This window comes from Canis lupus, chromosome 2 (assembly GCF_003254725.2).
Source record: "Canis lupus dingo isolate Sandy chromosome 2, ASM325472v2, whole genome shotgun sequence".
NCBI classification, from domain to species: Eukaryota; Metazoa; Chordata; class Mammalia; order Carnivora; family Canidae; genus Canis; species Canis lupus.
The window spans coordinates 45,039,519-45,067,276 of record NC_064244.1 but is presented as its reverse complement, the minus strand read 5'-3'; the positions used below and the strand labels follow the sequence as shown (position 1 = coordinate 45,067,276).

The window sequence follows — 27,758 nt, the reverse complement described above, 5'->3', positions numbered from 1 at the left end:
TTCATGAGAGATATATATAGAGAGAGAGGCAGAGACACAGGCAGAGGGAGAAGCAGGGAGCCCGACGTGGGACTCGATCTTGGGTCTCCAGGATCCCGCCCTGAAGGTGGTGCTAAACCGCTGGGCCACCCGGGCTGCCCTCTGCTTAAGATTCTTTTTATCTGTGCTCCCCGCCCTGCTCATGCTTTCTTTTTCTCTCTCTCTAAAATAAATACAATCTTTTTAAAAAGATTCATATAAATTAACTTCTGTTGCTTTAATTGCCATTTATTTGATTATTAGTTAGATTTCAACTTGTTTCTCAGCTGTTGGGAGAATAGGCACTCTCCACTGATGGATTTTGCCTAGTTTTATATGGGTGTGTTCATCATTTTCTTTCTTTCTTTCTTTCTTTCTTTCTTTCTTTCTTTCTTTCTTTCTTTCTTTCTTTCTTTCTTTCTTTCGAAGCAAAGGAAGAGGGAGGAGGAACAGAGGGAGAGAGAGAGAGAATCTTGAGCAGGCTCCACTTCCATAGTGGAGCGATCTCAGGACCATGAAATCATCACCTCAGCTGAAATCAAGAGTCAGAGGTTTAACAGACTGAGCCACCCAGGCATCCTTATTGTTTTATTTTCTAGTTTGTAACAACTCATCTTAAAGACTCCCCCTCTCAAGATAATTTGTCACATTTTAAAGGAATCTGGTTGTGGTTTTTATTAAAGTAAAACTGAGTTTACAGAAAAATTGAAGAGAATTGGATGACTGACTATAATGTGCCTCAACAGTTCTCTGCAAAGGGAGGACCAGGATGGAAGAAAAAGCAGGGATTCAGAAGTAACACAAAGAACGTTTTGGGAGTGATGGATATATCCCTTGCCTTGCCTGTGATGATGTTTTCACAGGTATATACATATGTCAAAACCTGTCAAGTTGTACACTGTAAGTAGGTACAGTTTATGGTATCTCAGTTGTGGCTCAATAAAGCTTTTATTCTTTAAAAAGTAGCACCAAGCATTCAATAAACTTACAGAAAAATTAGGTATGATCAGAATTGTTTTTGTGTGATCTTGATTAGATTTCTTCTATCACCGTTATGATGGCTTTCTAAAATAAATTGGAAACCCAAAGAAACTAACTTTCACCTTTAAGATCAAGGAAACCGAACCAGTAAAACAGAAGCTTCCAGAATAGACTCTGTCTATAAAAAAATTAAAAAATAAAATAAAATAAAAACCTGAAAAATAAATATGATTTCTGAGTAGCACTATGTGGGAATTATGGTCTATAAATCTCTGGAATTTGGGTAGGGAAAGCAAGAGAAAAGAGATACAGGATTGCTTTAAACTTGAACCATGTAGTTAAAGAATGATAATGATCTTATAAATTTTTAGAGATTTCAGTAGGGAGAAACAGGCCACTTAAAAATCTGTTTAGCGCCAGAGGTGACAATTTAAAGACTCCAAAACGCAGTGTGAGCTTGAGTTGCAGCCACATTGATTAGGCAGGACTTATGGAGAGGAGATGACTGAAGAATATACAAGAACAGGTTACTAGAACAGTGGGTCTGCTGGGGCTTAAACCCTAGCCCTATGTGTGTGTGTCGGGGGGGGGGGGGGGCGGGGGCAGCAAGCTGAAGCTTCAAAGTAGGAACTGCCTGAAAGTACAGTGTGCTGCCTCTGCTCCATAGCACAGAACACCTGCACAAATTTTCATGAAATGGCCTGAAATCTTCTTTGCCTTAAGAATGAGATAAACTTTGAATTCACAGCCACGTCAAAATATATTGATTAGAAGGAGAAGAGAAAGGGGAGGAGGAGGCAAAAGAGAAAGATTTTTGACGCACTTGAAAGAGTGAAGAACTCTGGTGTTGGAGTATTAAACACAGGGTTTAAGTCTCAACTTTGACATTTGCTCACTGTGAAAAACAACAGAATAAATTGCTTAGCTTTTTAGAACCCTCAGTTTCCTCAGTTCTGTAAATTGGTAATAAAAACGTCCTTGTCTTCTAAGGTTATGGTAAAAATCAAATGTCTTAATGCGTGTATAAGTATTTTTCAAAATATAACACTACTTTTGTTACTTTTCAGTGTTGTTGTTGTTGTGTATGCACTCTGGTTTTAAGTCTACGATTGTTTTTTCCTTCCTCAATCAGTATACTCCATAGTAAAACTGAAGCTGTTCTTTAAGGTATTAATGCTGGGACGGGGGTGGGGGGGTGGGGGAGCTGTTTCCCAAATTCAGTGACTTTGGATAATAGCCAAGGAAATTTACCGTGCAGTCTCCAACTCCTTGCTCACACGTTGTGTCTTCAAAATTTGAGGTGTGAAAGAAGAAGGTAATGGGAGCAAGCAGATGGACATGTGGTAGTAGGGTAAGTGTTGTGAAATAAAACTAGATGTTACCCTATTTGTCTTATCTGTATAGATTTGAGCAGGTCTCTGCCTTGGGATTGTATCATAGTTTTCCCTGTGCCTGCCTACTGACCCTTTCTACCAGGATGCCTTGAAGGCACCTCATACTCAGCATGGGCCATTTGGAACTCATTATCTACTCCCCAGTCGTTCAAGGTACAAGCCTTCAGGTCACCCTTGACCCTTCTCTCTCCTGAAATCTGTTTTCTACCCCATATGGATCAGTTTCCACATCCTGTTGATTTCACCTTCCAAATATCTTTTTTGGCCTCATCATCTGTGTTTCTATTGCACCGTCTGGGTTTAAGTTATAAGCTTCTCAGTCTTTAATGTCTTTCCCCCCCTATCAGCCATCCCCTAATTGCTACTACCAAGAACTATCATTCAAAGCACTGGTTATCTTCCCCAAACACAAAAGCTTTGTCTCCTCTATAATAATTTAACTTTAGAGTGTGTTCAGATTATTTCACCAAGATGTATGCTACTAATATGTTCACCACAGTATTGTTTAGGAAAGAAAAATGAGAAAAGGATCCTGAGAGTCCCAAAAGATAGGATTAATTATACCAATAGACTGTAAAATAGCATTAAAGAGGTGTTATAGATCTGTACTTAATGAAAAATAATTGGTAATATTATAAAAATCAAATTATTGAGTAATGTTCATAGAAAAAGCTGTTAGAGACTATACTATAAAGAGAGATTTCTAAGTGGTGGAATTCAGCAGGAATTTTTCTGGCCCTACCTCCCTAAAAAACAAAAGCAAAATGAAACTAAAACAGAACAAAAAGTCTGCTAGGTGGCTCTTGACAAAAAATAGCAATTCTGTCAAGGATTTCAGGAACCAACCAAAATCTTATAACCTAGCACCACAAATGTGAAATGCCACCCGACTAATCACTGATGCCTCAAGAGTTATGAAAACTCAGGGCTTTGGGACATCCCATATCTGTCTCAAATTTTCAAGAAAAAATTTTGTAGAGTCTCTGATACAGAATACCATGTACTGTCCTCAGTCCATGCTGGTTCACTCTATCCATTCGCAACTGTAGGCTTTCTTTACAATTCTTTGATATAAAACAAAACAAGTAGGAAAAAATTATGTTCAAACATATCTCTAAAGGCAAAGAAAAGTAATGGCGAAAAGATTGGGAAAGAGGGCAAGTGGCAGACACAGCCCTGCTACCTAACTATTTTAGTTCTGTATGTGCATCTCAGTTAAGGCTCCTGATGGGAGTTAGCTATTCTCAAATGCATCCATCAGCTCATTCCTGTCTCTTTAAATAGCATTTATTATTAAGCTTTGTATTGGTGGTAAGATCTGGTGTTACATATTTGCCTTAGAAGGTTTGAGGGGCCAAAGTGTGGGTATGTGCACATACATCACACCCAGTAGCTTTGCAGTTTGCATACATTTTGACGCTGGAGGACCTGCTCATCACTTTTACAGAGATGGTTTTATTAAATTCCATGTAGTGTGATATGTCAGCAGTTTATTTTTTATTTTACAATAACCAGTTGCCTCATAACAAATATCTTAATCACTGTCAGGCAAAAAACAAATTAGACATTAATCTTTTCTCAAAACACCTGAGGTTTCTTTTTTTTGTTGTTGTTGTTGTTTCCTTCTGACCCTTCCCAGATCTTCTTTATACTATAAAATATATAGTATATAATTTTATACTATAAAATATAATATATAATATATTTGAGTAACAATATTAGGTTAAATATTATAAACTATTGATTTAAATATCTATATACAAAAAATATCTATATATAAAAATTAGCGGAGAATTCTGAAAAAGCTAAAAATTGTTAATGTTGTTACTTTTGTTATATTCATAGTTGTTATATCTGAAAGGTAGGTCTTTCAAATGGATAACAGGATCGTATTTTAAATACTCTATCCTAAATTTTCAATATACATACTGATTTTTCTGTTATGGAAAGACATATATGTATATATTATGCAAACTTTCTTAGTTTTCCTTTAGAATTTGAAAATCATGCATCTTCAAAACTTTTTCCCAAAAACCAGAGGTAATTATCTCAGTAATAATTTTTAGGGGTACAGGGCAAGGGGAGAGGAAATGTTCTTTTCTTAAGAAAATAGGCTCCAGAGTGAGATCAGCTTGGGCTCAAATACACTTTCTAGAATTTACTAGCTGAATAAGTTTAGGCAACTGATGTTAGCTGTTTAGTTTCTTTTTCTGCAAAATGGCAATAGTAATAGTACATAATTGATCATGTCATTGTGAGATAAAACGAGATAATATCATCCCTTTAAAGTGATTGACAGTGTGCTTGGTACTGAAAAGATGTTTTCAAATTAGTTAACTTTTCTAAGAGCCTTTCTTTGCAGTTAGTACAAATTATGCCTTTTGCTTACATTTCACCTAATAGTGCACGAAGTACCTTTACAAACACGACCTTATTATTCCTTACCACAAATATGGCCCAGAGAAATTACAAGTGAATCTCAGGAAAGTTCAGTGACTTAGCAAAGGTTCTACAGCCTCTCAGTAGCAATACAAGAACTGAAGAATGTCTAATAAAGGTCACACCAATCACTAATGGATAGATCTGTGTTTGTGTCTGTATCTCTGTCTGTCTGTGTCTGTGTCTATATCTGCATCTACTCCTGTATCTGTATCTATTTCTATATCTATATAGCTCCTAGAATATAAGTGGGCATATTTAGTATAGGCAGCAGTTGTATTTCTGTATGTTCATTTCTGGCACTGGATGCTATTCCTATTATAAAAGTTGCAACCTTGCCACTCACTGAACAGATGGCACTGCTTGATTAAAGTACGGCCATATTTGGAACATTTCTAAAAAGCCTTTCTCATTTGGATAAATGTGTCTGCCCACTGGAATGGTTTCTTTTCACCAGTTGAACAAACCAAATCATGGGCCATCTCCTTATAAGGGCTCTCTGCCACCCCATACCTGGGAGGGCTAGTGTTGAACTAGTATTTTCAGAAGTGAACTTTGCACACTCTCCAGAAGAGAATGTCACAGTTTCTCTGTCAAAGGCAAGGGTCTGTAAATGTGTACACTGATTCATCCAGTGAGTTATCTATCTGTATGGAAATATGATTATTTACAACAATTCGATATCTTCTGAAGCAAGATAATATAAGAGTGTCAACCTTTCCACATATAAGACAAGAGAATCATAGAATTTACCTAACACTTTTAATTTACGTAAAATTTAAAATAGCGTAAACATCATCTGTTTATGTATGTGCATGTATTTATAGCCTGGTTCATAGATTGATATATATATATATATATCTACAAGCACTTCAAAGGCCAAGATTTACAAATGGTTGAGATAATTAAATATAGAATGAGTTTTAACAAAAAAGTCAAATAAGATATTTCAGCTAGATTTTAAGTTTTTACGTTAAGTGAAACAGTACACTATAGACATTATGATATAGCTTAATTTCATTGACATACAAAATTATTTGTTTAATTTTCATTGAATCAGATATAGTTGAGTCTATATCTGGAGATAGGAGAAGGAAAAGATAAGTCAAAGAAGTCAAAGTGAATACTATTAAAAAACTTTCAAGCATAGGAGTCAGGCTAACTCATATTTTTGCCTCATAACAGCAAAATTTCCTCAGGAAAATGAATTAATCTCTTTAAATTTTGTATTTTCATCTGATGAATGGGGACACCAATCCATAACCCATAAGACAACCTTGAGGATTAAACTGTATGCATAATTCACAGGGCTTGCCAACCAAGGCTATTGCATTATTTCCTAAGAACTGCCATCACAAAGTACCAAAAACTAAGTGGTTTAAACAAGAGAAATTAATTGTCTCACAGTTGTGGAAGCTAGAACTCTAATATCCAGGTATTAGCAGGGTTGTTTTTTTTTTTCCCAGGGCTATGAGGGAAGGCTCTGTTCCAGGCCCCCTTCTGGGCTTGTAGATGGTCCTTTCTCTCTGGCTTTGTCCTCTCTACATCTGCAATGACCCTGATTCTAAATAAAGTTACATCTTCAGGTACTGGAGGTCAACACATAAATTTCAATCCATAACACTATTTGAAGTCTCATAGAGATCTTACTTGACAACGTTTTCTAAGAACGCTCCTACCCCTCCCCAATACACTTAGTCCCTTGCCTATACATATCCATAATAAAGAAAAGTAAATCAAATTATTATTTATTTTCTTATTCCTTTTCTATTGCCCCACTAGTCTGAAATCCCAATGGGGCCCAGATCTTACCTGTCTTGTGTATGGCTCTATAGTGGGACATAGACCAGTGCCTGGTAGAAAATAGATCCCCAGTAAATATTTGTGGGCAAGAAAAGATAAATGGTCTGGTTCAAGATCAGAGTCTAACCAGTGATAGCTGCTATAGCCATCTTAAACACAGAACCATTCTCTATTCAAAATGGTAGTCACTAGACACATGTGAAAGAAAATGAATTTTTATTTTTGTTTTAATAAACTTAAATAGCCACTAGTATCCAGTGGCCATTGTACTGGACAGTGCAGATATAGAACATTTCTGTTACTTCAGAATGCCCTGTGGGACACTGCTGGACACAGAGAAAACCACAGAAGCCTGATATGAGGGTATTGAGGATAATGCAGGCTTGGGCCACTGCTGCCTGGTGAAATACCATGGTCCTGTACTGCTGCCCTCCTATGTCTCTGACCGGATTCTCCTTTCTTCTTTCCTCCTCATGGTACAGGTATACTGCAAACATTCTTTTTTTTTCAGTTATTAAATTAAAACTATAACTTGAAGTTTTACAAGGCTGTAAAAGGGTTGTCATGAGAATCACATTAACATAATTGCTGTGGATTCTGCAGCAGCAATTTTTAATTTTAATTTCTTTCCTCTTTGCTATTCAGATAAGTAAGAGGTAGGTGTAGATGATTAATCTACAGATTCTGTTTTGCAAAACTTACAAATGGCTCTTTGAGAAACAAAGTCTTTAAGGACACAGTACTGAGCTATTTCTTGCTTAAGGATAAAATATGGATGCAGGTGCAGGTGTGGCTAGCTGGGAGCCAGCAGGTGTCTATATGTGAGCTCATTTCTTCCCTCAATCCTGGGAAGTACACAGATTTTTACCACCCTTCTTCAGCCTCTGCCATAGGTATAAGCAAATGCTATCATGATTTCATGCTCAGAAAACAACCCAAAGGCTAACGAACATCTCTCATGGTTGGCGGTGAGAACCATTGCTATGAATAACAATCTACACGAAAAAGAGTTTTATGAAAACTCTTTTGGCTTCATATAAAAAAATCCGTCTGATGCTTCAGGGCATTAGCATACCTTCAAATATATTATTGACTCCTGGATCATACTCCTTAAGGATAGATTCAGTGACATCACCTGCTAAATGAAAGGGTGTAGGGAGGAAGGGCGTAATTAATGCAAAAGGCAGTTAGTAATTGAATGCATTTTGTTTACATATGGGGCGCCTGAGTGGCTCAGTTGGTAAAGCATCTGACTCTTGATTTCAGATCAGGTTAAGATCTCACAGTCATGAAGTCAAGCCCTGCATTGGGCTCCATGCTTAAGATTCTCTCTCTCTCTTTCCCTCTCTCTCTCCTCTCTCTCTCCCTCCCTTCCCCTCTCTCCCACTCTGCCTCTCCCCCCATTTTTCCTCCTGCCACACCCTCCTCCCACTCCTGGCTGGCTCTCATACACTTAAAAAAAAAAAAAAAGTATATTGTTTAATAAAATCCATTGTCTAAATAAGAATAAGATATTAAATGTATATGACACCGAACTTCAAATGTTTCTATATTTTAAAAAATTCTTAAAAATTCAGTACATTTTAATAAGCTCTATTTTTATTATTTTAATCCTTATTTGAGTAGCAGCAAAAATATCCATGCCAGCCACCTGTTTAGTGACTTTTCTGAAAATAATAGGTAGTTTCAGGGTATTCCCTACTCCACTACCAATTTAATTAATTAATGCCTTAATAAGAAACATTAATTGATTGCCTCCAGTGAGCCAGGCATATTTATCCTAAAGAAAAAAAATACTATTGGAGGGCCTAGACTCTAGGTTGGTACATAACTGGGTTTTTATGACCTAAATGTGATTCTAGAGTAGAATCTTCTCTAGCAACTAGCAACTAGTTAGGGCAAGTGTGAAAAAATAATGTGTACCACATACAAAATGCTATGGTAAATTCGTCAGGCCATTTTTCAAAAGAAGCACAAGGCTTATCATTTGAGGACTGTGGAATTTTTAAAAAGCAAGATTAGAAAATATTTCTAATAAATTTTTAAGATGTAGACTGAAGATCTTATTTAGGATTATGGAACAGGAACCAACAAAAGCACATACATTGATAGACTCTCAAAATGCCTCCATTCCTGACTTCATTTTGGTATTTTAGCTCACTGCTCATTAAGGTGCTTATTACCTTAATTTATTCAATCAAAATATTGATTCTATTCTCATGCCGCAAATAACTTGTGACATGAGTTGGATATTAATATGTTTTTACCACTGAAAGCATTTAACAAAAAAAATGCTCATCCTTTCACCATCCAAATATTAATGTTTGTATTATGTTTTTATTTTAGAGGGTATTTTTTTTATAAAAAGCTTTGTTTCTTTGTTTGCAAATGGCAAACTTGAAGTTTGTTTAACTGAAATTTATAAATAAACTCTTCAAATTAAGAAGTTGATTAAGTCACCCATTTGTTCTGTAAAGTAATAGTCATTAAAAAGCCAAGTCCACAGTTCCATGTTACCATATGGTTTTGACCATTTCAGTGTTTAAGATAAGGGAAGCTCACCTCATTGAATACTTCAGAATCTAGCTGTGAGTTTATTCAACAAACACTATTTTAATACATTAGCAGGCTCAAATAAAGACATTAGCCTTTAGTTTAATTAATTACCTTATTTTGGAATTCTATAAGGAATCCACAACTAAGAAGGTATTCTAACAGACTTTTCAAAGAGGCTAATTGCCAGAAACCCTATGTTTTCCAATTAACACTGAAGTGTGACTTCACTTGAAAAGAAAATTCACAAATTTATGTTTTAAAGTTATGAGATACAAATCCCTCTTATCTAAAGATACAGAGGATGTGACAACAAATTACCCAGATGTTTTTGGCTGTATTTGTTTTCTATTACTGATGACAAATTAGCAGCTTAAAACAGTACCCTTTTCTTTTCTTTTCTTTTCTTTTCTTTTCTTTTCTTTTCTTTTCTTTTTTCTTTTTTTTCTTTTCTTTTCCTTTCTCTCTCTCTCTCTCTCTCTCTGTCTCTCTCTCTCTCTCTCCCTTTTTTCTTTCTGTCTCATAATTCTTAGGTACAAAATCCAGATGGGCTGGGCTGGGCTCAGCATCTCACAGGGCTGAAATTAAGGTGTTGACTGGCTGTTTCTGGTCTGCTGCTCAAGATCATCTTCCAAACTCATTCCTGTCATTGAAAGAATTCAATTCCTTGCGGTCATAGGACTGAAGTCCCTATTTTCTTGCTGGCTGTTGGCTGGGTCCCCTCTGATGTAGGGGTCACTCAGGTACTTGCCCCAGTGGCCATTTCCACGTCAGCATTGAAAAACCACCTTCATGCCAGATCTCTCATGCATTTCTAATCTCCCTAACTTCCTCTTCTTCCAGCCAAAGAAAACTGCCTCCTTTTTAAAGAGCTCATATGATTAGGTTAGACATACCCCCCAAATCGGTCATAATATCAACTGATTAGTAACCTTAATCACAGCTACAGACGTTCCCTTTTCCATTTGCTTTAATACAACCATGGAGTAACACCAGGGCTGAAGGTAATGGGGCCATCTTAGGATTCTCCCTCAGTCAAGATATATAATTTTTGTGGAGAAATTTAAACAATGAGAAGAACAAAAAGAAGGGATGAATAACCACCTTATATGTAAATGCTAAGACAAATAATAATAGCCATAAATTTTGTCAGCAGTGATCCTTTAGGAATTAAAATGTAGGGATCAGAACTGATACAGAAATCCAACAGTAAAGGCTTAAGGAATACTGAGGGTTTTATTATTTGAGAAATGAAGTACTACCAAGTAAAATGAAGAATGACTGGGTAATTGTAATAACTCTTAAGTGTAAGATATAGAGTAAATGTTCTAATGATTGGACCAGGCAGCAGAGGCCATATAACATCCCTATGCAGCAATCTGCTTGGACATTTTAGTTTGTTGCATATTAAAGATGGACACTACTGTGTTGGTGCTACCACTATCCATGGCCTTCTATCTCACCACTGCTTTGCACACTCCTTCTACTCTGTAAGGAACTGTAAGGAAGGAGTAAGAAAGGAAAGAAAAGGGAATGAGGGGGGAAAAAACAGGTGGATTTGAAAGAGAATTTTGGGGGTTTTGGCTTTTTCAAGGCTTTTTTTTCAAAGAGCCTTTATGGATCAATTTGCTTTGGAAAGAGAAGCATTATTTTTCTGAAATTCAGTAAAAGGAAAGAGGAGGAGGAGGAGGAGTGGTTTCAGATGAGAGATGTCAAGCCAGTTCATGTAAGGTGGTTTTTATCCTTTCATTGTAATGAGAAAGTTTTACATGTATTTTCTTCTCTGTAAAGTGACAAAAAATAGTAGGGTAAATAGAACACATTCAAATAATGTTTATGAGTATTAAATATTGTAACACATATAACATGCTTGGAATGGGGCATGCCGCATTATAAATGTTCAGAAATGTTAGCTATTTTTAGTATTGTGATTATTTTCTATTGACAGTAAAGAAAAATGAGGTAAGGTTGTAAACTTAAAAATAATAAAAAGGATTTTTAATAACTTGTTGAATAATAGTATCGCTGAAAAACATTGAGCCCCTGGCAAATGTGAACAGCATTGTTCATGGAGCATCCAGGCACCATGGTTAATCTTTTTTCTAACTATAGTTAACATTCTGGAAGGTACAGAAAAAGCAAGGCATCAAAGTTTATAGAAAGTTAGAGATAGGAGCTCTGGGAATGGGTTGTTTCCATGAGGGTAAATCCAACGTTCAGAGTAAACTAACTAGAAGGTTTAAGATAACACATTGAGTCAGAGATGGAAATCTTGGTAGTATTTTAAACTTTAAAATTTTTAAAATTGAAAAATATTTTAAAATACCTTAACTACCTGAAGAAAGAGGGATAATGACAAAATTGAAAGATTAGAAAACAGAGTTCAAGATGACCATCACCATGACTTTGTCCAAAATGAAGTGGAGCTGAATATGAAAAAATTGCCACCATGATGAAGGTGGACTTTTTTTTTTAATTTTATTTATTTATTTATTCATAAGAGACACACACACAGAGAGGCAGAGACACAGGCAGAGGGAGAAGCAGGCTCCACTCCATGCAGGGAGCCCAACATGGGACTTGATCCCAGGTCTCCAGGATCACACCCTGGACTGAAGGTGGCGCTAAACCACTGAGCCACCAGGGCTTCCCTAAAGGTGGTTTTTGAGTGTGACAGTACAAGCTGGATAAAGAAGAAAGACTATGACCCAGGTATAAGATTCTTGTGCAGTTAATGGAAGGAGGTTCTGAGTATCAAGAAGTAATAGAATAGTGTGAACCTCAAAGCAGGCAGTGGGAGTTGAAAGAAAATGGTGGAATGATAGGCTGGAAGGGCAATGGAGAACCAAATGATTGCTAATCACTCTTCCAGTTTTAGGAACACAAGAGAAGCAAACAATTCCATTTTTGAGAACTGCATAAATAGTGGCCACTTAATGGATCCCAAGGATGTTGAATCTGGAATTCCAGAACTGTGCTAACCAGTACGCATAGTGGTTAGCCACGTGTGGTCATTTACATGTTAAGTTAAATGAAAATAAAGTATTTCATTTCTCAGTCACATGTAGTTCAATATATTGTGCACCAATTTCAGAACATTTCTATGACCATAAAAAATTCTAATGGAAAAAAAAATTCCAACAAATAGTACCAAACTGGAGGTACAGTGGAAGTGAGAGTGCAGGGTCTTACAAAACATATCGGAGCAGAAGAAAACTATACCTAATGAGGATATAAACAAGGACATTTTGTCTGTATTTGACAATTTTGAAATTTTTTTTATTTTAACATTTCTGAAATTAGTATGAGTCATACAGTGGATTTGCTCATTTAATAAGGTAGGGCTTTTTTTCTTCCAAAAAACTATTAAGAAATTGATGATGCATCTCACAATCAGTGGCATCTTAATATCTGTGAAATATGGTAACAGCAAAGCCAAAGGGATTTTTATCTTGGAGAGTGATCACAAAGATAAAGAATCAGGAGTGTTGACAGGAAGACTGGAGAGATGTGTGATAACAGGCAGTGAGCTAAATTTAGAAAGTAGTAGCCCTAAGGCACCAGTTGGAACTTTATAGTAATGGTGTGTTGGTAACAGTTTAAAGTACTTGTTCAAGTTCCTAGTATCTGATTCAAGATTTTCAGTCCTCCTATTGACCAAAAATTGAGTTGATGGTCTCAGGGTAATGACTTCAGTCATTCTAAAGAATTCTCCTGGATGGTGTTGAACTGGCTTTGACACCTATAGAATGGCTTCCTTAAGATTGGGCATGAGAGAGCGAAGGGTTGAAAGGATACCCCTTTACCTTAGGGTGGAGAAAACCTGTAGAAAGGGGAAGAAACAGAGGTGTGTCCCAAACAAAGGAAAAGCCATTGTGATACTTAAGATCATAGCTATCCATGAAGATTTAGACTTGAGATCTAAGCTTGGATAGAAATGAGCTACACAGCCCCAGTCCCAGCAGAGAGAGTCAGAATGGAACTGAATGTTTTCGCTTACTTGCTCTTTATTTGGTTTGTTGATGCTGTAATAACTCTCTCATGACTTTTTATAGACAATTAGAATTAGGACCTTTTAAATTTATCCCACATGATCTGTAATGACATGTACTATGATACTTTTTTTTTCCCCTGGAATGTTTCTTTTCTCTTAAAATACTTATGTATATGTATAAATATATCCATATATGTTTGTGTGTGTGTACCTATACATTCATAAAATATATAAAAACAGTATAGAAGTGAAAATATCTGATTTTTTAAAAAGATTCTTATTCATCAGAGAGCGAGAGAGAGTGAGAGAGAGAGAGAGAGGCAGAGACACAGGCAGAGGAAGAAGCAGGCTCCATGCAGGGAGCCCAACGTGGGACTCCATCCTCGAGTCTCCAGGATCACACCCTGGGCTGAAGGCGGCACTAAACCGCTGAGCCACCCAGGCTGCTCGAAAATATCTGATTTTGAATTTAAGATTCGAACATGCCAATTATTTTCAGATTTATGCTCTGGCAAGTTTCATCTTTTGAAGTTGTAGGTCACTTTTTTTTTTTCCCTAAGTCTTTATGTTTTGTTTTAAATATTTTATTTATTTATTTGACAGAGAGAAGCAGGTCTCCTGCTAAGCAGGGACTGCAATATGGGGCTCCATCCCAGGACCCTAGGATCTTGACCTAGGCTGAAGGCAGGCACTTAACCAACTGAGCCACCCAGGCGCCCCAGTCTTTATGTTATTAGATTAGTTTTAGATTTGTAACAAATTGAGAGGAAGGTATGGATATTTCCTCCTATCTCCTACCCACCCATAAACACTCTTTCTTATTAACATTACTTAGCAGGATGGTACATTGTTTACCAAAGACAAACCTACATTCACATATTATAAATACCCTAAATTCATAGTTTACCTAGGATTCACTTTTGGTTTTGTACATTCTTTGGGTTTAGACTAATGTATGATATATAGTCATTATTCTAATATTATACACAGTATTTTTGCTGCCCTAAAAATCCTTTGTTTGGCTTCCACTGTTGTACAGCGTAATTTAGCAACACATTCTTATGATTTATTAGGTAGGAAAAAAATCAAATAAAATGATTTAGATACCTAAGTCTAAGGAACTCTTCAAAGCCAGACTAGATAGGGACTGTACAGGTCACTAGGATTATGAGTGTTTTTGTTTACAACAAGATCTTTTGCTACCCTAGACCTCTCCAGGTAAAGGTCTCAGCCTCTGTCACTGCAGGCAGAAAAATAGGAAGAAAAACGTCCCTCAGATTTATTCAGCAAGAAACTACTATGATTTATCTACTTTACCAAAGGATATCCAATCATTCTTTTCCTGCTTTGGTAAACTGAAGCATCATATATGGGCCTAGCAGATTTTCTTTGTGATCATATTTAAAGCCTTAAAGCCTGGGTGAACTCCTATGAAAACCTATAATTCTGGGATACTGAGGTCACCATGGTGACAAGAGGAACTCAGCTGGTTTTCTGTTCAGTGCATCCTGGATGAAGGTGCTCTCTCCAAGAAACCTTAAGAACATCTGTTAGTTTATTTGTGAGACAAAGGGTTATGCTAATACACAACCTTTGGAAGGCATCTGACCAATCCTCCAGTCTCTGGGAGTGGGGGGTGATTGAAACACTAGCCAAGGTAGGCCCCAGTCTAAGAAACTAAATCCAAGACCCCTCTGAAGTCGAGGACAGGTATTGCAGGTTTGAGTCTGGTAATGTTTTATAAGGCCAGTGGCTCTAACCTGTCTGATTGGACTTTTAAAAAGAGAAGAAGTGGAGATATGTTTGAAATCCAAGTCAAGGGAGAAAAAAGAGGGAATGAGGTTATGAGAGGTTTCTCTAGGTTCCTGTAAGAAAGAAGTTTAACAATACCGTTCGAGTTGCATTTATCTTTTAATATAAACCACAAAGCATTTAAGAGCTCTTGGAACTCTTTGTTACTTCCCCATGCTGGCTATTTTTCCATTTCCTTCATCTCCCTTAATGTTTTCCAAAGTAGGAGTTTTAAAACCAAAAGGATCCATCTGGAGTGCAATTCACCATTTTGAGTGACTTTGGAACCCAGCTAGACAAAAAGGCATCAGCATCCATTCTATGGTTCTCAGCCTTTGTACCTTTAAAAAAATACTCATGCTTTGGTCCTTCCTGTCCACAGTTAGGCTGATTTCACCACAGCCTGCATCCTGAGAGATTTTGTAGCTTCCCAAATATTCTAATGCATAGCCAAAGATGAAAACCAAAGCTGTACTTTCTCATCTCCACCTTCCTCAAGTCCATTGACTTTGGCTTTAGTTCTACTCTGACCACCCACCCCCATGGCCAGTCTCAAACCCTGTGATCACCCAGAATTGCTCCAGCCAACCTTGAAATCTTAAACTCAGGTATCACAGACTCCCAGCATGCCCTTCTTTCCTCCTAGCTCCGCTTATTATGTTAAAGACCCCACTAGTCTATTTCAGCTGCTCTCTTGCTAATACCACCTACATATTCTTCTATCTCAAGACTTCTTCTCAAGACTGTACTCTACTTCATGATTTAGTCTCTCTTGCCTGACTTTTTGTTCCTTAAATGCAGAGACTCTTATTTATTGCATAGTATTTTTTTGCATGACACATAGAAAACTCTAATGACTGTTGAAGAAATGTGATGAGAAGGGGTATTCAGAAATGTTAGCCAAACAAAAAATGGAGAGTAATGGTAAAGAGAGATTTAAAGAGGGGGTGATCAACACGTCAGAAGCTACAAGTAGGATGAGCTGAGTGACCTGAATAAAGGTTATTATTTGGTGAAAAGCGTTTCATTGGCATGGTAAGAGTCGAAGCCAGAAAAGCAGGAAATTGAGGATGCGTGGCATATTAGTGTGCTAGGGCTGCTGTAACGAAGTGCCATAAACTGAGTGATATAAATAGCAGAAATGTATTGCTTCACAGTTCTTGAATTGAAAAATCCAAGATCTAGGTATTGGCAGGGCCTGCTCCCTCTGAAGGTGCTAGAAAAGAATCCTTCTGGCAGCCTAGCTTCAGTCTTCACATGGCATTCTCCGCATTCACATGCCTGTCTCTTCACATGGTGTTCTTGTTATAAGAACCACAGGCATGTTGGATTAGAGGCCCACCCTAGTCTCCAGTATGGCCTCATCTTAACCACTTGAACCTGCAGGAACCATATTTCCAAGTAAGGTCGTGTTCTTCGGTACTGGGAATTAGAACTTCAGAGTATACGTTTTGAGGAGACGCAACTCCATGTGAATTAAAAAATAATTGTCAGACTCTTCGATTTATTCATAATTCTGTGGTCAGACATTCATGAATCAATACTGGCTTTTAATATCCAATTTGAGAGTCCGCATTATAGCATAATGTTTATTGTGGTGGCCACAGAAGAGAAGTATGTAAGTGACTTTCACTGTACTGCAACACTGACTTCCAAGCTGTGCTGTTCACATTGGGCATAGGGGACAAGGAGGTCCTCAGCCATGGTAACTCTTCTAACTAATTCACCCACATCCAAAGAAGGTTTGAAGTCTACCTATCTAAAATACAGCTTGTAGGCATGTTGGAGGGTATGCTTTTAGTCATACTGTTGATAGAAAATAAGACAATATATACCCTCAGCAGTGGGAGACAAGAAAACTGATAGGTAGTTTTTTAAAAGAAAATGAAAAAAAAAAAAAAAAGGAAAAAGAAAAACATAAAATCTTATGTACTTGTATTATCTAATACTTTAAAATCTTGGATAGATATATCATTATTAGGTCTAAGTTACACATTTGTAAGCTATAAAGAATACAAATAGAAGACTTTCCTACTCAAATTTTAGCTCTTGAGGGTAGCCCTGGTGGCACAGTGCTTTAGCGCCGCCTGCAGCCTGGGGTGTGATCCTGGGGACCCTGGATCGAGTCCCACATCAGGCTCCCTGCATGGAGCCTGCTTCTCCCTCTGCCTGTTCCTCTGCCCCTCTCTCTCTGTGTCTCTATGAATAAATAAATAAAATCTTAAAAAAAAAAAACAAAAACAAATTTTAGCTCTTGAAATTCATAGAATAGAAAAAAAAAAAGAATTAAAATCTCTACAGAAGCAACATTATACCAAAACCACAGAAGTAGTTCTGTTTGGAATCTGTCAGAAAACTAAATCTATCTATCTATCTATCTATCTATCTATCTATCTATCTATCTATCTATAAAACTAAATTTTAGATTAACTTCAACAGTTTACTTTTCATTTTCACAGATAAGATTTGAAAAGACAAAGGCCAGCAAACCATTCCATCGATTGAAAGCATCACTAAGGAGCATCTCCCTATTGCAGGAACAGACATGTGGTGACTTGGAAATAGTTTTTTATAGGTAGCTCTTATTCTTAAATTCAACATGAGTTGCCATTTTGGAAAATTGATACATTATATTTATCACACAGTTATAATTTCTAATGGTTTGAGAAGTCCTAGAACTGACCACATCAATACTTGGCATATTTTCAAAATGCAGAGAAAGTGCTGAGACTCCAAAACACCGTGCTGAATTCTTTAAAACTGAAAAACAACTGGTTTTTTATATAAAGTAAAATAAGAATCAAAAGGGTGGAAATGGCTGCATTTTTGAAATTCCATTGTAAATTATAGTCTAAAATACTGTTTTAAAAAACCAGCATGTTTGCAAATACATTTGACTCGCCTTGGAAGTTAGAAAGCCTTACTGTTTGGTTTACTATTCAGACAGATTGTAGATGCTTACAGAAAATGTAATTACTTTTTTTAAGCCCCAGTGGGCCATTTTGAGGACTTCTGTGATAACTTACTGAATATATTGGAAACTTCCCATACTTTCCTTAATACTGGACTAAATTTGACTGGTATAAACTAGATTCTTCTAAAGTCTTTCAAGTACTGTTTATCTCTTTATTTATTTTTTTCTTAAAGATTTTATTTATTTATTTGAGAGAGAGCTAGAGAGCATGAGGGTAGGCGTAGAGGGAGAGGAGGGTAGAGGGAGTGGAGGGAGTAGGCTCCTCCCTGAGCAGGAAGCCCAGAGAGGAGCTTGATCCCAGGACCCTGGGATGATGACCTGAGCTAAAGGCAGGAACTTAACCAACTGAGCCACTCTGATGCCCCACTGTTTATCTCTTTATAAGATAATTTCACCATTAGTTGTTTTACAATACCTCAGATACTCGAATGATTCTGAATGAATCAAGCATAAATAAATTTTTTTTCTCTTCTTTTTTTTTTTTACTGATTATTGATTTAAAGACTTGGGGGGGAGAACTTCATAAAAAGTTGGAGATACTGTATGAAATTTTAACTAGTTCAAGGATAGAATCCAGTTTAATTCACACAATAGTTCTTTTGGGATCTAAACTCATTTCTGTTTAGCTAACTAGCTAGTTGAGAGTTTAGGGTGGGCAGTCTAAAGAATTTTAAACTTACTAAGATGACTTTCAAAATCAACCTACAGCAAAACCAGGAGGTCAGGTTGCCCCCAGCTTACAGAGGCTATACTGTTAGAGCTTCGTTTCCTCATAATTGAAGGGGACATGAAGGCCAGTGACATCCAGACCCACATGGGCACTTCTGGTCACTTTTATCTTGTTTTGAATATGCTGACTGGGTCTTTGTCCACTGAGTATCTTGAAAATATTGAGGGGTCAGCAAAGTATATTTGACCCCCTGCCAAAACACTTTCCCTAAGGTGTCTCATAGCCAAGAAGAATAGTTCATGGGGAATTTAATCCATGTGCTTTTGATTCATTTACACTAGACTCATCAAAATGTCATAGGAAGATATTGAATGTCCAAGAAACTTTAAAGTTTATGAGGCCATTTAAGGCATTCATCTCTGAACCAGAAAGTCACAGTGTACCAGGAATACTGCGAATTTAAACATACTGGGGTCAATTTCATTTTGATTAATGCATTCTAGGAAACCCTGGAGTCAACTCATAATTTCTGAAGTCTAAATGCTATTTTAACATTTATATATACTAATGATATCCAAACAAGGCTAGGACAAGAATGTTCAACATTAAAAATATCCAAAACCCACATTTTAAATAACTCAATTTAATTGAGTATTTGCACCGTGGCCTAAGGATGTGTGGATTTAAAGATCAGTTCTTTCCAAGTGACTGGAAAACAACTGGTGCTTTTAAAATTTTCAGCCATCAGAAGAAAGTCACTGAATTGACATTCTGTAATATTCTGTAGTGTTTTTTTTTTTTTGAAATGCTTTAAAATACATAACCTCATCTGATTAAGTTAATGGGACTGGTATTACTATCTCTACTTTTAAAAGGGAGAAATTGAATTATGTGTAACTGTGAATGTTGCTGCTTTCATTGCATATTATACTTGATTTTATAGCTTTGAGTGATGATCATAAGCAATAGGGCTAATGCCATCTCTGTCCCACCTAGTTCTACTTATCTTTAAATCGGTCTTTCCCACACTTGAAAGAAATTTGGAGGGTTTTTAGCAAAAAACAAAACAAAAATGTAATTCCTATTAAAACACAAAACTTGGGTATTATAATTGGCATAATATTCCATTCTAGTTATTCTTCAAAAATAAGATGCACCCTCCAGCATGACTGCCCTCCTTCCTAATTCTATATATTTGCATTTTAAAATGACCTTTTTCTATGGAGTAATGTTAGTGTAGAGCAGTCCTTGGGGTGCCTGGGTGGTTCAGTCAGTTGGGCGTCTACCTTCGGCCCAGGTCATGATGTCAAGGTCCTGGGATCCAGCCCCCAGTGGGGCTCCCTGCTTAGCAGGAGAGTCTGCTTCTTCCTGCTCCTTGCCTCTGCTTACGTGCGCGCTCTCTCTCTCTCTCAAATAAATAATTTTTTTTTTTTTTTTTTTTTTTTTTTTTTTTTTTTTTTTTTTTTTTAGTGTAGAGCAGTTTTTGAACTCACTCTGTACTCTGTGATCAGGTCAGTTCCATCAGGGCAGAAACTAAGAAATGGGCCAGCACCTGTTTAAATGATGTAGTTGCCTGGAAAGAAGTTTAACTTACACAAGTATGTTACAAAATGTTAAAGGGAGAATATTTGTCTCCCTTAATAACCTATAACTCAAAAAAATTGAGGCAAGGATTAAGATAATTTCCACTGTGTAACATTATTAACATAAATTAATGTCTGCCTTCATACAGTTTCATTTTGGCTAATAATTTCTAACCAGCTAAGCTTACAGATTTCATAATTTCTGGCATTTCTTCCTTCCTCTTTTGTTTCTCTTTCATAGATTACTTGACTCTCCAAAATTTACAAATCCAGTTAACGTTAACTCAGATGAAAGTTTATTGGAATATGAATCCTGTGACCAAATAAAACTTGCAAAGCAGGTGTTTTTATGTTGATGTTCAGGAACATTCAGAGAATATTCTCTTCATTAGGGTTTCAGGGCATCTTATTCTTCTGGGTTTCTTCCTTCTGCTTTCACCACTCCTTCTCATTCTCCTTTGCTGTTTCCTCCTCAGCTCCTCCAAATCTTAACATTGGTATGTCTCCAGCTTATCCTATGGACTCTTCTGGACTCTTTCCATATATCTCCTGTATGATCTCATCCATTCGCACAACCTGAAGATTTGTGTGCCATTGGCAAATTGGGTGGTAACCCATCCCAATCTCTCTCCTGAAATCAGACTTTAATATTCAACTGCCTATCTGCCATTTCCATCTGGTTGTCTGCTGTCTACCTGAAACCTAATAGCCAAAGCTAAAGTCATGCTTTTCCCCACCAAAGCCTCCTCTTTGGAGGCTTTCCCCACCACTCCTCTTGTGGATTCCCCATCTTGAGCCACACTCTGCAGTTACCTATGGCTCTTTTTTGCTTCTCACCTCCCACCTTCCCCATCCAATCCAATCTGCAACTCCAGGCAGCTCTCTTTCCAGATATAATCCAGAATCTGACCATTTCTGACCCCCTCCACTGCTGCCAGCTTGCTCCTGGCCACCATTCTTTCTCACCTGGATTGTGAGACAACTGCCCCTGACCAGCATCCCTGTGGCCCTCTTTGCTCACTTCAGTCTGTTCTCCACACATCAGCAGAGTTGCACTTCCACCTCCTGGGTCATGTTGGGTCCCTCGTTTGCCCAGAACCCTTTAGTGGTCTCTGATCTTCATCAAAATTAAAATCCTCACAGGACACCTGAGTGGCGCAATTGGTTAAGCATCCGACTTTTGGTATGGGCTCAGGTTGTGATCTCAGGGTCATGAGATCAAGCCCTGCATCAGGCTCTATGCTCAGCTTGAGACTCTATCTCTCTCTTCCTCTGCTCCTTCCCTCACCTACCGCCCCCCTCTCAAATAAATAAATCTTTAAAAAAAATCCTCATGATAGCTACTACCTGTGGGTTCCTGCTACCTCTGATTCAGCTCCTACTATTGCTTTGGAACACTAGCTTCTAATTTACCAGCTCTCAAAGCACAGTCCTATTTCAGGGACTCTATTTCTTCTGTTACTTTAGGCTAGAACTTGCATCTCCCCAGTACGCCTTTGTTTTACTTCCTCATATCTCTCAATCCTTATTCAAGTGTCTTCTTGAGGCCTTCCCTATCCATCATTTTTGATATTTGTAATCACATAATCTCATAATCCCTATTCCTGGACCTCTCCATCTCTTTTTCTTTTTAATTTTTATCCCTATAACCTATTACTATATAAATATCTAGAGATTTTGCTCATTCATTTTGTTTATTTTCTGACCCTCCTTCGGCTAGAATGAAAGCCCCTAGTCTATTTCATAGGTCACTGCGATATCCCCAACCTCTTGACTAGTTCCTAGAACATGGGGGTAGTCAATAAATATGTATTGAGTGAATAAAGGAATGATTACTTCCCAACTTCCTCTCTCAAGTAGAATCAGGAGCTATAAAAATATGGAAATATGATATAAATTATTAGATAATCAGACTTGCTCATATTCATATGTAAATAATAATGATCTAACTTGGTTGTTGGGACAGGTAAAAATGTTATAAAAATACACATTTTTATAATCTTTATCAAACACTGTTTTTTTCAAATCTAAAAAAAAAAACACTGGCAATCAAGAAATCAGAATTATATTGAATTAGTTGTTTCTGGGTCATTAAGGAACTTGACTGTGCCGTTGCTCTCAAAGCACTAAATATAGCTGATACCGAACCAAAGGTCCTTCATGATCCTTGAAACTTCTTTGAATTTCTAAAGAAATACTCAGGCTTATGGGAAGAAGTTTTAATGAGACATTGTACTGTTCAGGAGAGAAGAAATCATAGTTTCTGACCTCAGGGGCATTGATGAAATAATAGAGCAAAAGCTCTAGGGAAATTAGTTTTTAGGAAGTAGAATCGGGTGGCTCACTGCACATTCTAAATAGCATCAGAGTAAGAATGACAGTCTTGCTGATTGGGTTTAGTGATGTGGATAGATTTGGCTGTGATTTTCAATAGATTGAAAATCCCCACATATCAACAGGATCTTACAAGGGTACAAACACTCTTGGGCAACAATTGATTCTAGGACTTCATTTAAGTGAGAATGGCAGGTAGGCCAAAGAGGGACCAGGACAATTCCAGTACTAGAATTTTCAGTAGTGAAGATAGATCATTTTAAATTTATTCTTGTGCCTATCCTGATTTGTTTGATCCACAAATGTTTATGGAACATCTATTGTGTACCAGGTCCTGTGCCAGGGAGGGTAACCATGGCAGAGAGGATCCCTGCTCTCATGCAGCTTCTATCATAGCATGCAGCAGACAAATAAATATATAAGTGCAAATTGTGGTGAGTGCTAGAAGGGAAAAGTGGAAAGGAAGGGTACCAGTGGAGAGAATAACAGAGCTGTGTGTGTAAAACCAGGTTGTCATGAAAAGCCACCCTGAAGTTTCAATACATGGACCATTTGAGGAAGCTATGTATGACAGTATTCTATAAGGACATGCAGATTTATGGTCTATGTTCCACTTCTTCACACTTTCTAACATGTTATGCCCCAAGCCCCAGTTTCCCTCTGCTGATACTCCTTGTTTTTCTCCACTGACTCTCCACCTTCTGCTATTATCAAGCCTCTCCTATTTTGATATCAAAATACCACATTTAAATTCTTCTTCTCAGCCTTCCTGACTTCATTTCCTCACCACTAAAAGCCTCCCCTAATTCCTTTCTTCCCGCTTGTTTATTTTTTGCTTCACCATGGTGTGTTTAAATGGGTTTCTGTGGGGGCACCTGGGTGGCTCAGTCAGTTGAGCATCTGACTCTTGGTTTTAGTTCAGGTCATGATCTCAGGGTCCTGATCAGGATCAAGCCTTGTATCGGGCTCTGGGCTCAGCATGGCGTCCACTTGTCCCTCTCTGTCTGCTCCTCTGCTCTGCCTCTCTCACTTGAATAAATAAATAAAATCTTTAAATGGGTTTCTGAGACATCATCTATCAAGAAAACTAATGCACATATATTCAAGGTTTTGATTCGGCTGAACTACTTAACATCTTTGCTTCAAACACCCATGTCTTTTTATACTAAGTCGTAAGCCACTGCATCTTAAAATAATGACTAAGTTATCATGTTATTTATATACTGTCTCCAAGAGGTGGCAGTTGAGAACAGATTAAACTGTTCTAAAGTGAGGCTCTTGCCAAAAAGGTTTTATATTTTTAGGTTGCGACTTGATCAAGGTAGAACCATGTATTGACCTATGACATGGGGTAAATGTGGATTGGATTATTGTAATAAAGTGTAAATAACAAATTAATAGCCAAATTAATAATATATTAAAGAGGGTAGGTTTTTAGGTGTTTAATCTCCAAGCCAGTGGGGAAACATTAGGTCACATTCAAGTGAATTTTCCATTCTCAGTAGCAGGATGTCTGTCCACTCTGTTGTATATCCCAGAGATTCACAGTCTCTCACTCAAGCTTTTCTAAGACTTTCAGGGGCACCGAGCAATGGCTTCTGCATAGATCTGCCGAAGATACAACTTTGTGCTGGCCTTTGCTCTACCTGTGACCTCAACCCAAGTTTATTGGTGTTCACACTGCCTTGCAGGGTGCAGCAGCAAGTTCGTTCTAGCTATTAATGCTCTCCTTTCCATCTAGGGTGGTGCCTTGCACTGTGGAAAGGAGAATGCCTTCTCCCTTCTTGTTCTCTCAGGGTTGACCCACAGCAGTTCCTCTTTTTTTTTTCTTTCCTTTTTCTTTTCTTTTCTTTTCTTTTCTTTTCTTTTCTTTTCTTTTCTTTTCTTTTCTTTTCTTTTCTTCTTTTCTTTTCTTTTTTTTTTTTTTTTATCTCAAGCCTTAGGGAATGTAGTGGAAGAGCTCTTCCAGTTTTCACACTTAACCCTTTGTCCTTCCATAATATGACTAGAAGAGTTCATAGGCTAATCATCACCATCTACCCAAAATTGCTTCACCTTTGGGGAACTTTAGGGTTTGAGGCTGAGTCTAGTTATTCATGGTAGATTTCTTCTTTCCTTAGAGTGAATTCTTACTCAGAGACTTACTTTCTGTTACAATGAGGATGGTCTAGATCATGCTACAACAAGCAATACCAAAATCTCACTTCCTTAAAACAAAGCGGGCTTATTCCTTACTTGTGCTGTATGTCCATCAGCGTATGGGAGTGGAGAGAGGAGAGTTCTGCTCTTTACTTAGGACATGGCTAGTGGAACACCACACCCTTTGGAAAGTTTCCAGTCAGTGTGGCAGAGGGTAGGTGACATCATATACCAGTTCTTAATGATTTTCCCATGGAAGTGACATGTATTACTTCTGCTCAAGTTTCCTTGGTTAGAGTAAGTCAGGCGATCATGCGTAATTTCAAAAGACAAGGAAGTGTAATTCTGCATGTGCCTTGAAAGAGGAGAACTGGGCATGTGGATAAGATGACACTTCCTTGAAATTTTGTTTCTATGATCTTCCCCCATTTCTTTATCCATCCCTTCCCCTCATGACATTCTCTATATGTATAAACTTCAGTCATTGTAAATGGCTCATGGTTCCCCCATAGTAGTGGCTCTGGCTAAAAGGTCGCTCTTTAGTTGTTGACTTGTGTTTCAATCACCTCAGGGCTCCACTTTCTTTTAGGGTCACTCAGAAAGTTGTTCGGCCTCAATTCCTACCCATCTTGGCTTCTGCATAGTTGCTGCTCATAATATGACAGCTTGTATCCCCCCCACAGGGAGAGATCGGAAACAAAGAGATCATCTCTAGGTAGAAGCCACAGTCTTTTCTAATCTTCTTTTGAAAGGAACATTACCTTGTCATTACCTTTCTCCAGATCAGCAACCCCAGTACGATATGGGAGAAGAGACTACACAAAGATAGGACTACCAGGAGGTGGGTGACTGGGAGTCATTGTGGAAGCTGGTTACTACTCCCCTTTAAGAAGAATACTCGTCTCCCATGTAAACTGTAGCTTCAAATAAATGCTTTCTGAATCTCAGCTTTTGCCAAGTAGCGTACCCAATACAGATCAAATAGAACTTCTCTCTAGGGGGTCCCTCCATTTAGACTGGTATTGGTCATCTTCCCTGCAATTAAATATTTCTTATATCTTATTATTTTCTGTGCCCTGTATCCAAAAATACATTTGCTCTTCCACAGAATACTTGCTTTATTTGTAATGTTTTAAATGCTGTTTTTAAGTCATTTTTGTTTAGGTGGCTATACTTGAAATGTAAGCAGACATAATATATAGCAAATAAATACTTGATAGTTTTTTCCTGCCCCTTCCTATAGAAGCATGAGCCATGCGAATTAAGTGTGACTTTAAATAGGATACAGGGAGGAAGCAGGAAGAGTGGAAATGGTCGCACAAACCTCACATTAAAATTTATCCTCGTCAGTACTCCATGATTCCACACTCCACATTCCTTTTGGGTTATTCAAGAAATCATTGAAAGATATTAGTGGGAAAGCACAATTTTGTAAGGGGAAGGAAATTCACATATGGAGGAAGGGAATATGTATGACCAATATAATAACAAATTAGAGACTGCATATGCAACTTCCATGCATTCATGGTTTTACTGAACAAGAGTAGAAAGATTTTTCTTTGTTAATTGTTCCTATAGAGATAAATCCTCCTGTACAAGAAACTAGGCACTACTCCCTACCTTCTGATATTGAAAGAGTTTGATTTACTGAATTCTTCAAATCAGCATCTGACCATCGCACCAGTAATGTCTTTTGGATCAAACCGTGCAGTGTGACCAATGCAGATAGTCTGTTAGAAGCACATGGATAACTTGCTCCATCTTCATTCCTTCTGCCTCTAATGTTTCTGCCTTTTGGTTGCTTTTGTCCTACCATCTTGAATCTCTTATACCCCAAATTATAGTATGCTCACTATATGCAGGGTTTCTCCTCCTTCCCGCCTCCTCCTCCCTCCCCCAGTGACATCTCATTTCATTCCCAAGAAAAACCTCACCCTCCCCTCTAAGCTCCCTGTGTTTATGTTTCTCTGCTCTTTTCCTCTCTCCCCCTGGCGTGCTGGTTTAATCAATTTTACCAAATGACTTGCCTGGCAGCTGTAAAAAGAAAACCCAGAGCAAGTTAATAGCAATCTAATACTGTACTTTTTGTCATTTCTCTAAAATGCACAGAAATGTTTGGTCATTGGATTGATTTTTAATGATCTAAATGATCAGATGTCTCAACGCTGCACTGCAGCAGCCTGATAATAAATAGAAAAGGGGAGGGGCTTAGGCACTGGATGCTCACTCAGTGCTAGATGAATAATCCCCAAATACCAGCCAAGGAGACAATATAAAGTATCTGCCTTTGCCAAATCATGTATTAGCATTTTTAAACAAAGACACTTAGCTGTTTTAATTTTGTGTATGAAAGAACTAATACAAGATGTTTTTGATGAGGGCTTAGAAAGTCAGTGATAGGGTTAGGAAATCAAACTGCAGCCTAATTCTATGCGTATCTGTTGACATAAGCAGGACGTCAGTAAAGTACCTCCCAGTATCCCCAAATAGCATCTTGGCATCTCAAGGATGAAGAAAAACCTTATTTTTTATCCGAAAGGCATTAAAACTCCCAAACGTATATGAAATCAGTAAACTGTAAAATAAGTCCCTCTGCAAGAAATAAATACGAAAATAAAGATAAATATAGGGAAAGAAACGATGAAATATTATGATTTCACCATAAGATTTATTAACTCGCTGCATTAACTATGAATGACTTGCTTAACTTTCTGTGCCTTGGTTTCCTCACTGAAAATGGGCTACTGGTAGTACTATTCTGGAAGATTACATGTGGAGAGGCAAGTCAAGTGTTTAGCATACTGTCTGGCACTTGCTAATTCATAGCTCGTGATCATTATTACCCCAACTACTGTCTGTATGATGGCACCTCCCTCCCAACCAGTCATTTCCAGCCATGGCTAACCTCACAGGGCAAAGCTGCTCTCACTGTGTGGTGGGTAAAGTGGATTTTGGAGTCCACTCACCACTCAGCCACTTACTTTCTGGGCCTTTGAGCAATAAATAACCCCTCTAGTTTCTTTAGTTTCCTCATCTATAAAGGGGGTGGGTATTAATACTCAATGTTACAGGGTTTTTGTAAGTA

The 27,758-nt window shown here is 37.7% G+C and overlaps 1 protein-coding gene across 37 annotated transcripts in view; it reads left to right on the top strand.

Annotated features, from left to right (window-relative positions):
* The window catches only part of PDE4D (phosphodiesterase 4D), a 1,438,885-nt gene that overhangs the window by 836,056 nt on the left and 575,071 nt on the right, over nt 1-27,758 (top strand). For 5 of the 37 annotated variants that reach the window (XM_049097745.1, XM_049097755.1, XM_049097752.1 and 2 more), the window contains one exon: nt 765-17,548. The exons of 27 other annotated variants lie outside the window; for them this stretch is intronic. The gene's annotated coding sequence lies outside the window, so the exon portion shown is untranslated. The remainder of the gene's footprint in view (nt 1-764; nt 17,549-27,758) is intronic. 5 more of the 37 variants (XM_049097763.1, XM_049097762.1, XM_049097751.1 and 2 more) reach the window with 1 other exon arrangement.